This window comes from Mustela lutreola, chromosome 13 (genome assembly GCF_030435805.1).
Source record: "Mustela lutreola isolate mMusLut2 chromosome 13, mMusLut2.pri, whole genome shotgun sequence".
Lineage (NCBI taxonomy): Eukaryota > Metazoa > Chordata > Mammalia > Carnivora > Mustelidae > Mustela > Mustela lutreola.
In genome coordinates this window covers 52888813-52904064 of record NC_081302.1, presented here as the reverse complement: position 1 = coordinate 52904064, position 15252 = coordinate 52888813, and positions in this window count along the sequence as shown.

The following is a 15252-nucleotide window of genomic DNA, read 5'->3' as shown; positions in this document are numbered from 1 at the left end:
GGTTGGGTAGAGGATATTGAGTCCTGCAATCGCAAAAATGTGACAGTGCCAAGACTCTTTCTACCATCCAAAGATCTCTTTCAATGTCAGAGGACCCTGCTGTGACATGGTGCTGGAGGTGCTTTTCCTGACTTTGTGTGTGGGTTGGAAGCTGGTAGAACAGGACAGAGTGGAGAGGAGAGTCTGGCACTGCTGGAGGGTCCCTGGGACTAGAGCACTGAGCAGGACTGGGAGATGGCCCTGGTCACCCATGTCTCTAGAAGGTCTAGGAGGAGGGTAGAGCGCTAGCCAAATCAAAAGCCAAGCAGAGGAAGCTGGAGGGAAGGAGTTGGGGAGACCAGAATGACAGTGCAATGTTTGGTCGACTTCCTGAGTTAAACAAATCAACAACGGCAACACACACACACCTCGAAAACATTATGTCCAAAGGAATACCTAAAACATGTATTTTTTTTAAAAAGCAGAACAGTGAAAGTATTTTTCACTTTTGGAAATGCTATCTGCCAGTATTAGGATGACAAAGCACCTCATTTTGGAGCCAAGCTTCGTTAATTCATATTGAGTTCTAGCTTCGTGCAGAGGCCTCTGCTGGCTGAGTCACCAGGTGCAAGGGTCCAGGAGAGGAACCCAGGTGTCCTGACCGAAGGGAGATTGGATGGGCAGGGCGGCAGCAGGAGGAAGTGTTCCATTCTGGGATGCTGGAGAGGGAGGACGTGTGCCAAGCAGGGTGCAGTGGGGCCAGGAAAGGAGGCAAGAATGGAAGCGGCGCCCACAGAAGATATCTGTAGGACTTGGCAGCTGTTGGGCTGGAGAGACAGAGGGTCTCCCATCTAATGTCGTGGGTGAGTGAACTGGTACGACCCTTATGGAAAATAATTTAATTCCAAAATGCAAAATACAGTCTCATTTCTGTGGATTCATCCCACAGACACACTCACAAGGGTGGAAAAATCCTATATATGCAAAGATATTCATTGCAGCATCTTCATTAGAACAAAGGACTGGAAACATCTTGAGTGTCCACAGTGGAGAATTTATGGCGCATCCTCACAGAGGGTTCTTGGCAGTGATTTGAAAGAAGGGAGCAGCTTTGGATTTCCTGATGTAGAACACTTCCTAACATATTTTACGTGAAAAAAGACAAGAGTTGGAAATATGTATAAATGCCTTTTTTTGTATCAAAAAAAATGCAAACAAGATTATATGTATGTATATGCTCTCTAAAAAGATACACAAGATACTGACAGCAGGGGTTGCCCTTGAGGAGATCTGGGTGGCTTGGGGACACCATGAAAGGAAGATACTTCATTGTGTGTCTTCTGGAATGTTCAAATTCTGTATTGAGAACACTCACTTACTTCAAAAAATGAGTGAATGAAATAATAAATAACTGCGAGGTGGGGAGGAAGTGCACGTAACACACGAAGTCAGTTCTTTCAAGAACTTTGGGGAAAAATAAAGTAAGGGGGCTGGGTCAAGGGAGTTGGAGGATAGGGGTGCCTGGGTGCCTCAGTCATTAAACATCTGCCTTTGGCTCAGTTCATGACCCCAGGGTCCTGGGATCAAGCCCCTTGTGGGGCTCCCTGCTCAGCGAGAAGCCTGCTTCTTCTCCCTCTCCCACTCCCCCAGCTTTTGTTCCCTCTCTCACTCTCTGTCAAATAAATAAATAAATAAATCTTAAAAAAAAAAAAAAAAAGGAGTTAGAGGATCAAGAAAGTTCTCCCGAAGCTGGAAAGACGTTTGAAGGCCACAGGGAAAGAGATGACAGAAAGATAGGGAAGGAGAGGGTGAGGCCAAAGCAAGCAGGAAGATAAAGCTTGAGGAGAGAGGGACTGGTAGGAGTAAGAGACGGCAGGGATGTTCTGGGGACACATGGGCTCTGTAGAGAGGTGCACTAGGGAACAGTGAGGGGTAGGGGAGAAATGCAGGGTTTTTTTTTTAATGAGTTCCCCCTTTTTAATTAACTGTAATGTATTATTTGCTTCGGGGTACAGGTCTGTGAATCGTCAGTCTCACATAATTCACAGCACTCACCATAGCACATACCCTCCCCTATGTCCATCACCCAGCCACCCTCTCCCTGCCTCCCAACACCCCAGCAATCCTCAGTTTGTTTCCAGAGATTAAGAGTCTCTTATGGTTGGTCTCCCTCCTGATCCCATCTTGTTTCATTTTTTCCCTGCCTACCCGCCACAACCCCCTGCCCTGCCTCTCGAATTCCTCTTATCAGAGAGATCATATATAACTGTTTCTCTGATTGACTTCTTTTGCTTAGCATAATACCCTCTAGTTCCATTTGCAATCATTGCAAATGGCAAGATTTTGATTTTTTTGAAATCTAACTTGATTAGATTTTAGTCCTTTTATTTCTCCAGGAAAGGATTTTATTCCTCCAGAAAGGGATTCTCTAGTATCTTCCATGCTTTTTTTGAGCCCAGCTAGAACCTTGATAATCAAAATTCTGAACTCTAGTTCTGATGTATTACCAATGTCCGTATTGATTAGGTCCCCAGCCGTCAGTACTGCTCTTGTTCTTTTTTTGTGGTGAGTTTTTCCACCTTGTCATTTTGTCCAGATAAGAATAGATGAATGAGAGAAAATACTAAAAGGGTAGCAACGACCCCAGAAAAATATAGATACTAAGTGAATCAGAAGAGACTGAAACTGGGGGAGAAGAAAAAAGGGGGAGGAACATATATGTGTGTGTGTGTGTGTGTGTGTGTGTGTGTGTGTGTGTGTATTAGACTGGTGACTAAAACAGAGCCGCACACTTGATTGGGGTGTATTTTGGTCTGTTAGTAGAAACTACCTCCCAAAATTTTAAAGAAAGAAAAACATCATACAAACACACACACACACACACACACACACACACACACAATAAAGGCAAACATGATTAAGGGATGGAATATGACTGTAAAGATGAAAATTAAAAAGGATTCAGAAAAGGAATTGGTAAGATAAGAAGTTGGTTGAAAAAAGAGAGGGGGAAAAAAAAAGAGACAAGAATGTGATCAGGCTGGAGACTAGAATAAAGCCGTCCTCTAGATTTATGGTATATTTTGATCTATTAGAAGAAATCGTATCCCAAAATTTTAAAGAAAGAAAAACCTATATGTATACAAAAAATAAAGTTAAATACAATGAAGGGATAAAATATGACTATAACAATGAAAATTTTAAAATTTTTATAAAAATGTATTGATAAGATAAAATAGTTAAAAAACATTAAAACAGGAATGAGGAAAGATTAAAAAAGAATAGGATAAGAAAAAAATAACATTTTAAAAATTTAAATTAAAAAAAATTAAATTTGAAAGTCTAAAGAACCCTGGGGAAAAAGTCATGAATTCTATGTGGTGTTTTCCCTGAACACTGCTGTTCTGCAGTTCTTGTTCATGAGTGAGCTTGCTTTTTGGTTGTCCTTGCTGATCTTCTGGGGGAGAGGCCTGTTGCAGTGATTTCTCAAATGTCTTTCCCCAAGGCGGAATTGCACTGTCCTTGCCAGGGGCCGGGCTAAGTAATCTGCTTGGGTTCGCTCTTGGAGCTTTTGTTCCCTGAACACTTTCCGTAGAGTTCTGGAGGACGGGAATGAAGATGGCGGCCTCCCAATCTCTGGCTTGGAGGAGCTGAGGGCTTGGAGCCCCACTCCTCAGTGTGCCCTTGGAGAAAAGTGGTTAATCCCTCCTGCCTCTGTGGTCTGCGGCCCATGCTCCGTGCTCCCCTGGCCTGTGACTGAGGGTTTCTATCACAGGCACACAGCCCCGTTGGGAGTCTCCAACCCCTGCCGGTTCCTGTAGCCTGCTCATGCGCCGCTCCCTGCCTCTGGAGGAGGAAAGTGAGTCTCCCTGGTTCTGCCGCTTGTAGGGTCCCTGCCCAAAGAGCAGTGGCGTGACTGTGCCTTGGATCACAGTTTAAGGTAACCCCGAGCTGAAAGGTCACTCCTTGGCTCTGTCTCTGAAGCTGGCTTCCCTGTTCCGATACCTGGGTGCTCTACTGCACTCAGACACCCCCAGTCTCTCTGTGACCCCCGGAGACCTGAGACCACACTGTCCCCGTGAAGGCTCCAACCCCGCTTAGCCCCTGGTGTGACGTCCTTCAGTGGAGCAGACTTCTAAAAGTTCTGATTTTGTGCTCTGGGTCTCCACCACTTACTGGAAGCTGGTACCTCCCCCTTATCCCCCACCGTGGTCTATCTTCTGATATCACCTCAGATTCACTTCTCTGCACATCCTACCTTCCAGGAAGTGGTCACTTTTCTGTTCATAGAATTGCTTCTCTTCTTCTCTTCAATCTCCTGTTGGCTTTGTAGGTGTTCAGAACCGTTTGATAACTATCTAGCTAAACTCCTGGGACCCGATGATATTTAGGTCTCCTACTCTTCCGCCATCTTGCTCCTCCCCTGAAATGCAAGTTTCTGTCTCATTCTTACAACAAATGGGGGTAAGCAGTGGGTGGGGAGACCACTGGCACCCTCTGAGCTCATTCTGTTGAAGTGGCATATTTTCAACAATTTTAAAGAAATATGTTTACATGAAGATGGTCAACAGTGATGAGAAGATGGGAGGAGCAGCACAGGGGAGTCCTGTGGAGAAGGGGGTCAAAGGGTGCCCATTTCATAGACTTGCTCCTCTCCCCCACCTCCTGATGGACCTGATTCATAGGCTCTTTCCTTGGAGGTGACAGCCCAACTCTGCCCTGTGTCAGGCACTGTGTCAGGTCTGGGGACACAGCAACAAGCAAATGAGACAGGGTCCCAGCTCTTGAGCTGCCTCTAGGGCAGTGGAAAAGACAGTCATTAAGCAGGTAATCACAAAATAATGGTGTCATTACATTTGTGATAAACAATGTGAGAGAAAAGCCCAGTGTACTGAAGACAAAATAACATCTAACTCCACTGGGTGAGGAAGGCAGGCGGCACCTGAGGAAGTGACATTTAAGCAGAGAACTGAAAGACAAATAGGAATTTTCCAGGGGAAGATGAGTGTAGGTGTGGGAAGTGTGGAGAGACAGAGTGTTACCATGTGGTGGTGAAGAGTTTGCCACTGGAAAGAAGGAAAGAAGTGTGCATTGCAGAGAAGGAAAGAATAGCAGGCTCCAGAGAGCAAATGGGGTCTGCTAGGGCATGTTAAAAATACTGAATGTTTTCCTCCTAATAATGGGAAGTCATTTTTTTATAAGATTTATTTATTCATTTTGAGAGAGGTGGAGGGAGAGGGAGAGAGTTTTTGTTTTTGTTTTTTAAAGATTTTATTTACTTACTTGACAGAGAGAGACAGAGGGAGAGGGAGAAGCAGGCTCCCCACTGAGTAGGGAGTCTGATGCTGTAGGACTTGATCCCAGGACCCTGGGACCATGACTTGAGCGGAAGGGAGATGCTTCACTGACTGAGCCACCAGACCCCAAGGAGAGAGAATCTTAAGCAGACTCAGTGCTGAGTGCGGAGCCCCATGTGGAGCTTGATCTCACGACCCTGAGCTCATGACCCAAGCTGAAACCAAGAGTCAGATGCTCAACGGACTGTGCCACCCAGGCGCCCCAGATTTGCATTTTAAAAGCATCATTTGGGCATCCGAGTAGGATGATGGTGGCTAAAACAATCATAAGTGATGGAGGCGGGAAGAACAGACTTGAGGTTTGTTTAATTGGTAGAATCAACAAACTCTGGAGATTGAGGAGTGTGAGGTACACGGAAGAGCGAGATGTCAAGATGACCCTCACATTTCAAGCACAAACAACTAGGTAGATAATAGGAAGCATTGGCTAAGTTTGGGGTCCATTAAGTTTGAGAGCTATGAAAATTCAAGGGGAGATGTCATACCTAGTAACAGTAAAGAGGCAGAGAAGGCCATCTGCTGAGATGGAAAGGTGGGGGACCAAGCAGGGCTTACAAAGTATGGGAGAAATTGATAACATATGAGAGCTACAATATGGAGTTTACAAATGCAATGATCCTCTGCGTCTGGAGAACAAGACATTGGCACCAACTGGCTATTGGCCAACTGGCACTGAACAAACTCAGAGCAAGAGAGAGGATGATGGATGATGTTGGGGGAAATTGGGTGTATTAGCCAGGGTTCTCCAGAGAAACGGAACCAATAAGATACCTATAGGAATACAGAAAGAGAGATCCTTATGAGGAATTGGTTCACACAATGATTACTCAGTCTACCCATTCAAATGCTAATCTCTTATGCAAATGTCCTCACAGACGCAGGCAGAAATGTTTACCTGGCCCCCTTGGGCATCCCTAAGCTCAGTCAAGCTGACACATAAAATTATCCATCACAGTGTGTTAATGAACTCAGTGGGGGTGGGGGGATCCTTTCGCAATGTATATGTATATCAAATCACCACAATGTACACTTTAGTTTTTATTTATTTGATTTTCACATTGTACACTTTAAATATTCTACGGTTTTATATGTCCACTGTACCTCAGTAAAGCTGAGAAAAAAAATTAACCATCACCTTGGGTATTGAAGATGGTCTTAGGAAGGGCAGAAGGTCGGGGGGCCTGGTGATTGTAGGGTGTGGGCTGGGAGGGGAGGTTGTGAAGTAGGGACGGGCTGGTGAACTGGGAGGAGAGGGGAGAGCTGGCCTGATGGCGGTGGTCTGAGGGACAGGAGAAGGAAGAGCTCCAGAGATAACCACAGAGGGAGAACTCAAAGATCAACTTTGAGATCTTATAGGCGGACCGGCTCCGTGTGGGAACATGGTCTAACGTGTAGGCCTGGTGACGAAGCAGGGTGGGAGAGATGGCTTCCGGGACCTGAGGCTACTGAAGTCTGGCTTCAGAGTCCCTGTGGGTTTTGAAGTTGCAAGTAGGCTCGATGGCAAAGGAAAACCCTGAAGGAATTGCAGAGGTAGTTAAGGAAAACAGGAGAATGTTCCCCACGGACTCCCTAGCCAGAGACGAGAGCATGACAAAGGCCGTATGAACGGTTGTGGGAACTTTAGGAGAAAAGCCTGTGGCAAGAACATGGTGAGACGAAGTTCTGGAATGGACAAGGGCAATCAGAACCTGCTCTTGTCTTTGGGGCATGGAGGCCGCAGAGCCTCCCTCCTCCAGAAGAGGCATGAAAAAGGGCACAGAGCTCTGACATCAGGACTTTACATACAGCTTTCTGCCACTACTTCTTTTTTTTTTTTTTAAATTTAAATTCAATCAATTAACATATAGTGTATTATTAGTTTCAAAGGTACTATTCAGTGATCCATCAGTCTTACATAATGCCCAGTGCCCTCCTTACTGCCCATCACCCAGTTACCCCATCCCCGCACTCCCCTTCAGTTAGTTTCCTATGATTAAGAGTCTCTCATGGTTTGTCTCCCTCTCTGATTTCATCTTGTTTTATCTTTCCCTCCTTTCTTCTACGCTCCTCTGTTTTGTTTCTTAAATTCCGCATATGAGTGAGATCATATGATAATTGTCTTTCTCTGACGGACTTATTATGCTTGGCATCATACCCACTAGTTCTGCCGCGGCTTCTTTCTGTACACTCGGTCATTTAGGAGGAGAAGGCAAGCGGTTTAGGGACAAGTCGTCGAAGACAGAAGGGGGGTTCCACAGAGCCACTAACACGGAATTACTCCACACAGGTGGCAGGATTCTCCCTAGAAATTTCTGATGGTGACACTCCCCAGCTTAGAGAGACGAAGAGGACATTGACGTAAAGCTATCATGGACAATTAACTTTAGTGCATTATTCTAGAGTCCCTGTATCCCGGCACTCATGAACTAATTGGCTCGCGGGTCCTATTGTTTCTCCTTTCCCATTTTCTGCTACCTGGCCAGTCTGGAGTGAATATAGCAAGTACTCCTGTATCGGCATAATAAAAAGCATTTGCACTGATGGTAGATGCACTGGAGGAAAAAAAGCGTCCTCTTCCAATGCTAAGTACCAGGGATTGTTTGCCTTTGGGGATTATCAAAGCAGGGTTCCTTCCCTTCAATTTAGCCAATGTTGAGGCTTTCAAATTTGTGTCCGCCCACATAGATCAGTTAATTTTCAAGTTATCTTTAACTACTCATCCCTCTGCGGCTGCTTCCTTCTCCTCAGCTAAATGCCGAAGTGTAGGGAAAGTGCTCAGAGCATAGTGATACTGAACTGTGGGTGAGTAACTAGGGGGATAGCTGCTCCTGCCCCCCCCCCCCCAGGGGCTGTTTCATGGCTGGTTGGCTCCACCTCGGCCTTCCGCTCTCATGAGCTGTTGTCCCTTTCAGTGGAGCTTTCTGTGGCCGTCATCCCCAGGAGGATACGAGAGAGTCCTCCCCAACCTCGCACCTCCCTCCGACCCTGCCCGCTTCTCTCTTGGTACCCTCTCAAGATCCGCTCTTCGAAAGTGCAACTCATATCCCTTCACACCTCAGCTTAGGAGGAACCCACAGTGGCTGGCGGTGCCATCAGAGTCAAGTCTAAACTCTTTGAATGAGGGGCGTCTGGGTGGCTCTGTTGGTTAAATGTCTGCAGTGGGCTCTGGTCAGGGTCCTGGGGTCCCAGGATCAAGGTCTCCATCAGGCTCCCTGCTCAGCAGGGAGTCTGCTTTTCCCTCTGTCCCTCCCCCCACTTTCATGCCCTCTCTCTCTCTTTCTCAAAAAAACCAATAAATAAAATCTGTAAAAAAAAAAAAAAAAAAAAAAAAAAAAAAAGTCCTTGAATGCATGGAAGATGCTCTGGCCATTTCCCCAGGAACATCGTTCCCTATTTTTTGGGGTGTGTGTGTGTGGAGTCTGTTTTCTTCACTAGACTATCACCTAAGCTTCTGCGAGGTCAACACTGTGTCTTATTCACTGTTGTTCATTTGCAGATGCATACTTAATTAATAAATGAAAAGAAAAGCAGTACAAGGGCCATCGAAAACATTTGCCAAGTCATGGTTCAGAAAACCTTGCTGAAAGGGCTCATGCTCCTCATTAAGTGCTTGTTGCAGAATTAATAACGGTCAGTCGCCTTATGGTATAAGCTACTCGTGTGTTTAGTGACCACAATTTTTAGCTAAGAATCAGAGGATTTTTGCCTTGCTTCCAGATCAAAGAGGCAGTCTGAGAAATAGAGGCTGGGTTCTGACTTTGGGAGTACCTCCAAGATTTAGAGGGGAAAATGACATAGATCATGAACTGTCAGAACTAGCCCAGAAAATCTGGGACCTATGATCACAGGTCCCAGGAATCACAGAAAAGTTGGCATGCGATCTGTATGACCTTGTGTGGTGGTTATTTTGTGAATTCCTAATTGCTCTTCTATGATGGCAGGTTTCTGGCTTGCTAGGGACTGCCTCCTATGTCTTTGGATCCTTCTAATGTTTAGTATGGTGTGTTGGACATAGTAGGTCATTGATAAAAGTTTTTTGAATGGCTAAATAAGGACTAAGTTAGTCATCTCCCCTGTGTCACACATGATTGCTCAGGGGAATAGAGACAAAATATTCAGGGACTTCTAGACTGTTCACAACAGAGCAATTACCACTTGAGCCCACTGGGATTAGCCCTGGGGACCCCTGGAGAATGACTCCTCCAGTTAATAGTGTATTCAACATGACCATAACTTTAACGTACTTGCTTTAGAATCACTAGGAATATGGGCCATGCTGATAATTTTCAAGTCCCATCTGTATGGATCTTTATGGGTTTTCTTTATTCCATCCATGCTCATCCAGATACCTTTTTCTGTCAATTGTGGGAAATTCTTTCTAAGAATAGGGGCTGAGAAAATAGATAGGGAAAGTCAATTGCATTCTCTTTGCTAGAAGTCCTAAAAATAGGAATGGAGAGAAATGAAAATGGGGGCATTCTGAAGGGTCGTTAGGTCTGCCTCCTCTTTATCACTGTTGAATCGCTACCGCATGTCAACCCACAGCGAGCTCAGTAAGTGCGTAGGATCCTTGCACAGCAAGTTAATCCATATGCAAACACGGTGACCCCAATTGCTTTGCAATAGAGAGCCACATGGCCCGTGCCCTTAAAATACATCATTTGGGCAGCTGCCAGCAGGCTGATTTATCCCAGCTGGCCAGAAGCAGCCCCGAGATCATCAGCGCCTTTGTTAATTGGGAGAGAGGGGCAGAGGAATCAAGATATTCCTGGGCACCAAGCATTCATTAGCCACCTGGCCTTCCTAAATTATGATCCTGCCACGATTTTCCCAGTGCTTCCACTGAAATTTTAATATTTGGAATGTATTAATAACTCGGAACATGTCATTTTCTAAATAAGCAATGCCCTTCTGGACTCAGTGGAGAAGGAAGCACAGAGAATGAATGGTTAAGTAGCGCAGATATTGGCTCCCCAGTGGAAGGAGCGGTGTGGGGGTGACCCTGCAAGTTCTACCCATGACAGCAAATACAAACAGAGGGGAATATATGAATGGATCTCGGGGTTAATGCCCCTGATTTCTATTCATTTGTTCTACTCATATAGTGTCTTCACAGGACCAACCCTGGAAAAATGATGACACATGATAATAGAACCTAACAGTTCTAGAACACTTATTCTGACAACCACCGTGCCATGTAGTTTATACCAGGAACTCCTCAGAGTACCCCCACAGGACCCCCACAGGACTCCAGAGCACCCCTATCCCCCATGGTCATGGGCACCTCGCAAGGGCAGGGATGTGGCCAGTCTCGTTTACCGTTTCATCTTTCGCACCTAGAGCATTGTCAGGCACATAGTAGCTACTCAATAAAATATTTGGTGAAGGAACCAGGCTTCATTTTGGTTGAGGCAATTGAGGTATGACAAAGTTAGTAACTTGTCCATATCATGGAGCTCTAGAAAGGGACAGAGCTGGGACTCACACCCTCATTCACTGTCCTCAGGCATCCTCTTGTACTAGGTATTCCGAGTTCCATCAGCCTCCTGTGTGGGTCTGTTCCTGTCAGTGCTGTGTTCTCCCTTGTTATGGACTGAATGTTGTGTCCCCCTCACATTCAGAGGTTGAAGCCTTGACCCCCATCCCCCCCACCCCAGTGTGATGACATTTGGAAGTAGGGGTTTGGGGAGGTAATTAGGTTTGGATTAAAGTCTCGAGGGTGTGGCTCCCATGTTGGGATTAATGCCCTTATAAGAAGAGGAAGAGACATCAAAGCTCACTCTCTCTACCTTATGAGGACACAGCAAGAGGTGTTTGTTGGCAAGGAAGAGAAAAGGGCCCTCACCAGGAACTGAATCTGCCAGCAAGCTGATCTTGCATTTTCCAGCCTCTAGAGCTTTCAGAAATAAATGTCTGTTGTTTAAACCATGCAGTCTGTGATATTTTGTGATGGCAGCCCAAGCAGACAGAGACAGCCCTTCAGGCACACTCACCAAAATTTACTTGTCCCATGTCCCATTCATTTAAGGCCTTGCTTTCTATCAGTCAGCAACAACCGGTGATGTGATCAACTTCCTGCCTCTTTCTACTCCCCAGGCCATCCCACATCAGAGTTTACAAAGAGATTCACACAGGTGATTTCACATGATACTCAAAAACAGCTTGCGAAACAGGTGGGACAGTCCTCATTATCCCCACTTTACAGCTAAGTAAACTGAGGCCTGGCAAGATCAAGTGACTTACCATGACCACACAGGAAGGACTAGGACTCCATTCTCTGACTCCCCAGCCCAGTGCTTCCTCCTCACCACATTGGGAAACATGTCACAGTGCGTCATTCATTCAGGAGCAGGTTGCCTTGTAATTGAAGGCCCACGGAGAGGCAGGATGTCACCTTCAATGAATGACTCTCTCTAGAGACATTTTGGGCAAGTGCTTCAAATGATTCTGACTTAGCAGTGATCTAGCTTTCCTAACCTGAGCCTGGGACAGGATCATTCTTCTGAAAATCTCCAGAGAGTTGGCCAACAGGTGTGCTTGTCCAATGCACACACCAAATTGATCTTCAAGTCCTGACCATTCTAAGAAGTGTCACCAGCATTTGCCCCTTTCTGGCCCTCCCCACTCCATCTACCATGCCTACCTCGGAGCCTCACGCCATCCTAACTGACCTACTGCTGGGATCTCCCAACCGGACCCCAGCTATGCCTCAACTCTGTCTAAGCCACCTCCTATGTTGGGGACCAAGTGATCTCCTTGAATAACAAATCCAGTGACCTCAAGCTCCTGCTTAAAAACTCATGTTTGAAGAGTATAGGAGGTGAATGTAGCAGATTTTAAAAAGGGAAAGATAAAAAAAAAGTTTTTTTTAAAGATTTTATTTATTTATTTGACAGAGAGAGAGACAGTGAGACAGGGAACACAAGCAGGGGAGTGGGAGAGGGAGAAGCAGGCTTTCCACCAAGCAAGGGGCCCAATGCAGGGCTCGATCCCAGGACCCTAGACCATGACCTGAACCAAAGGTAGATGCTTAATGGCTGAGCCGTCCAGGCACCCCAAGATAACAAAAACTTTTGGAAAAACTTTCTTTTGGGGAAGACGTGAAAATAATTTTACTCTTCTTTAAAAAGTTCTCTTTTTATTTTCTTTTAGAAAGTATGCTCATGGAGTGCAAAGTTTTATCTCTTTCTGACACAAAGTTGTGGGACACCTAAGTATTAATACATAAAAGAACAGCCATACCTGATGTCAGTTCTGCTAAGGACAGGGATCTTTAGCATGTCACAAAATTCAAAACAGAGGCCATTTGCACTGACTTTGTTTTTTAAAGAGTATGCTAATTTTTGACTCCAAGGAGATAATCCGAAAGAAGGGGGAAAAGTCAATAAAAATCAAGATGATCATAGTGGAGTAATTTATAATAAAGAAAAACTAAAACAAGAGCAGTTAAGGAAATTATGTTGTGCCAATTTGATGGACTCTTGTACAGTCACTAAAAATTATAATTATGCAGACTGTGTAGCAACAGAAAATGGCTATGATATAATGTCAAGCACGCAAAGCAGAAGAGCAAATTGCACGTATACTTGATTACAACTCTAAACATCGTGTTTACATGTGGGTAAGGACTAGCAGGAAGCAAGAAGAATGAAAACAGATTAGTTCGGCTGGTGGGATCGTGAGGGATTCCTCATCTTCTGGAACTGGTGTTTATCACGTTGTTTGTGCCGTTTTGAAAGGATGCTGTTTAGCTCTTTGGGGGCCCACTTTCGAGAGCGTCGGTCCCTGGAAGGCACATGAACAGCTACATGTGTCGCTGTCCACTCACTTGCCAGGTCTCTCCTGGGTGCCTGGCTCTGCTGGTGGGAATATTTTGATCCAACCTGAGCAGGGCCATTTGCACAATTGTTCCCAAGCGCAACGTTGCTGCGGAAACTCAACCACTGGATGGATATTGATACATAAATGCGATCCAATCCACAGTGATTCTCCACTTTTTTTCTTTTTAATTTAAAAACAGCTCAAGCACAGACTGGGAAATCATATATCTGGCTTGTTGCAGAGAGAATTGCTGATTGGAGTGCTGATCAGAAGTCTGAACTTGATGATCTCAAGGACCTGCTGAGTCTATGAGTCTCACCCATGATCAGTGTGACCTTTCTATAAGGTGTTGAGGGTCTTAGACGTTCATGTGCTGTGACGTGGCACGTCATTTAACATAGAGCACATTGGAATGAATGGGCCAGGCTCTGTGGTCTATAGCCCCCCTACTTTTCCCACCAATAACCTTTGTGACTGTAGATGAGTTATTTGTCATCTCTCGGGACCTCAGTTTGGTCATCTGTAAAATTGGGACATCAGAACCATGAAGGTTGTGGAGAGCTGGGTGATAAGCAGGCATGTAGTAGGTGCTAACTTAAATGGGAAGGAACGAGACACATGGTAGTGACAGACTGAAGGAGGCTGGTGGGCCTTAACACAGGGAAGCACAGGAAAAGTGAGTTTTAAGTAAGGATTTAAAGGAGCAGATCCAGTGCAGGCGAAACAGAAAACTGTTGATAACATATGCTGTGACATAAAGAAAAGCTGGGAGTTACTGCCAATTTACAGATGGCGAAAATACCGTTTCCCCAGGGAGCAGCTGTAACAGAAGCAAACATGAGCAATCAAGAGGCTCCTACATTTTTATTTAATTGCAAAAAAAAAAAAAATCAAATGCATAATCTGAGAATCACCATAGGCACCGACTCTACCTTCTCTCTTCGAAGTCAAGATCTCTCTCTTAACTAGATCAGTCTTTCATGCTGCAATTCAAAGAGAAGCTTCCCTAATAAGCTGCCTTCTCAGATTTATGGCAGTTACATCTATCATGTGAACTATTTTCTGTTTTAAAGCCCCAGCAATTCTCTTGGGACCAAGATTTCCACTGACATTGAGACTCAGTATTAATTCAAAGACTACTTTCTTAGTGACATCAGAATTCGATAAACTAAAACGGAAAAACTTTGGACTTTTTGCAAAGCAGTATTCAGTTCTTTTCTTTCTTTTTGCCTTCACTTTGTTTAGGAAAAGTAAAAATGTTGAAAGGAGAAGTAGTAGTTAATATTTATACAAAACTTAAAAAGCAGTAAGCCATTTTGATTTCCTAAAAGTGCACCCTAAACACATGAGAAACTTCTGGTATTTCAGGAATGTGGAAACTGAACTAATGAGCACGTCGTGTGGAAAGATTAAATACAGAGTATGGCATTTCCAGAGTCAACACAAAACCCATGGGGCATTTATGGCATCTGAAGACTGGTTTTATGAACTCCACCAAGCCAAGTTTTGTGCTGAAGCTGGAGCCGGACAGACATACTATTCACAGCACTCGGGGATTTCTGTGGAAACAGCTTACAGATTTTCTGACAACCCTGTCTTTCAAGTCAGATGAATGAAGCACCATTGTTGGGTCATGAGGAACTTTCATAAAAAAGTTGTCACTGAAGCTGCTTCTTACTGGGGACAAGGGGTGTAGAAATGGCAGTATTTAATTTTGCTTGAGGGGCACCTGGGTGGCTCAGTGGGTTAAGCCTCTGCCTTCGGCTCAGGTCATGATCTCAGGGTCCTGGGATCGAGCCCCACATTGGGCTCTCTGTGCAGCGGGGATCCTGCTTCCCCCTCTCTCTCTGCCTGCCTCTCTGCCTACTTGTGATCTCTTTCTCTGTCAAATAAATAAATAAAATATTAAAAATAAATAAATTTTGCTTGAAAAATGAAAATATGTTAGACACCCAAATCAGTGCCAAATTAAGGTTAGCTTTGAATGGAAAAATAAGAGAAGTAACCAAATGAACCAAATGCCAAGTGAAGACTAATGACCTTTGGGCTTTGTGAGTAGACGCATCCCCCTCCCCGCCACCTTGTCTCCCACAGGGACCTTGACTGAGATTACCGT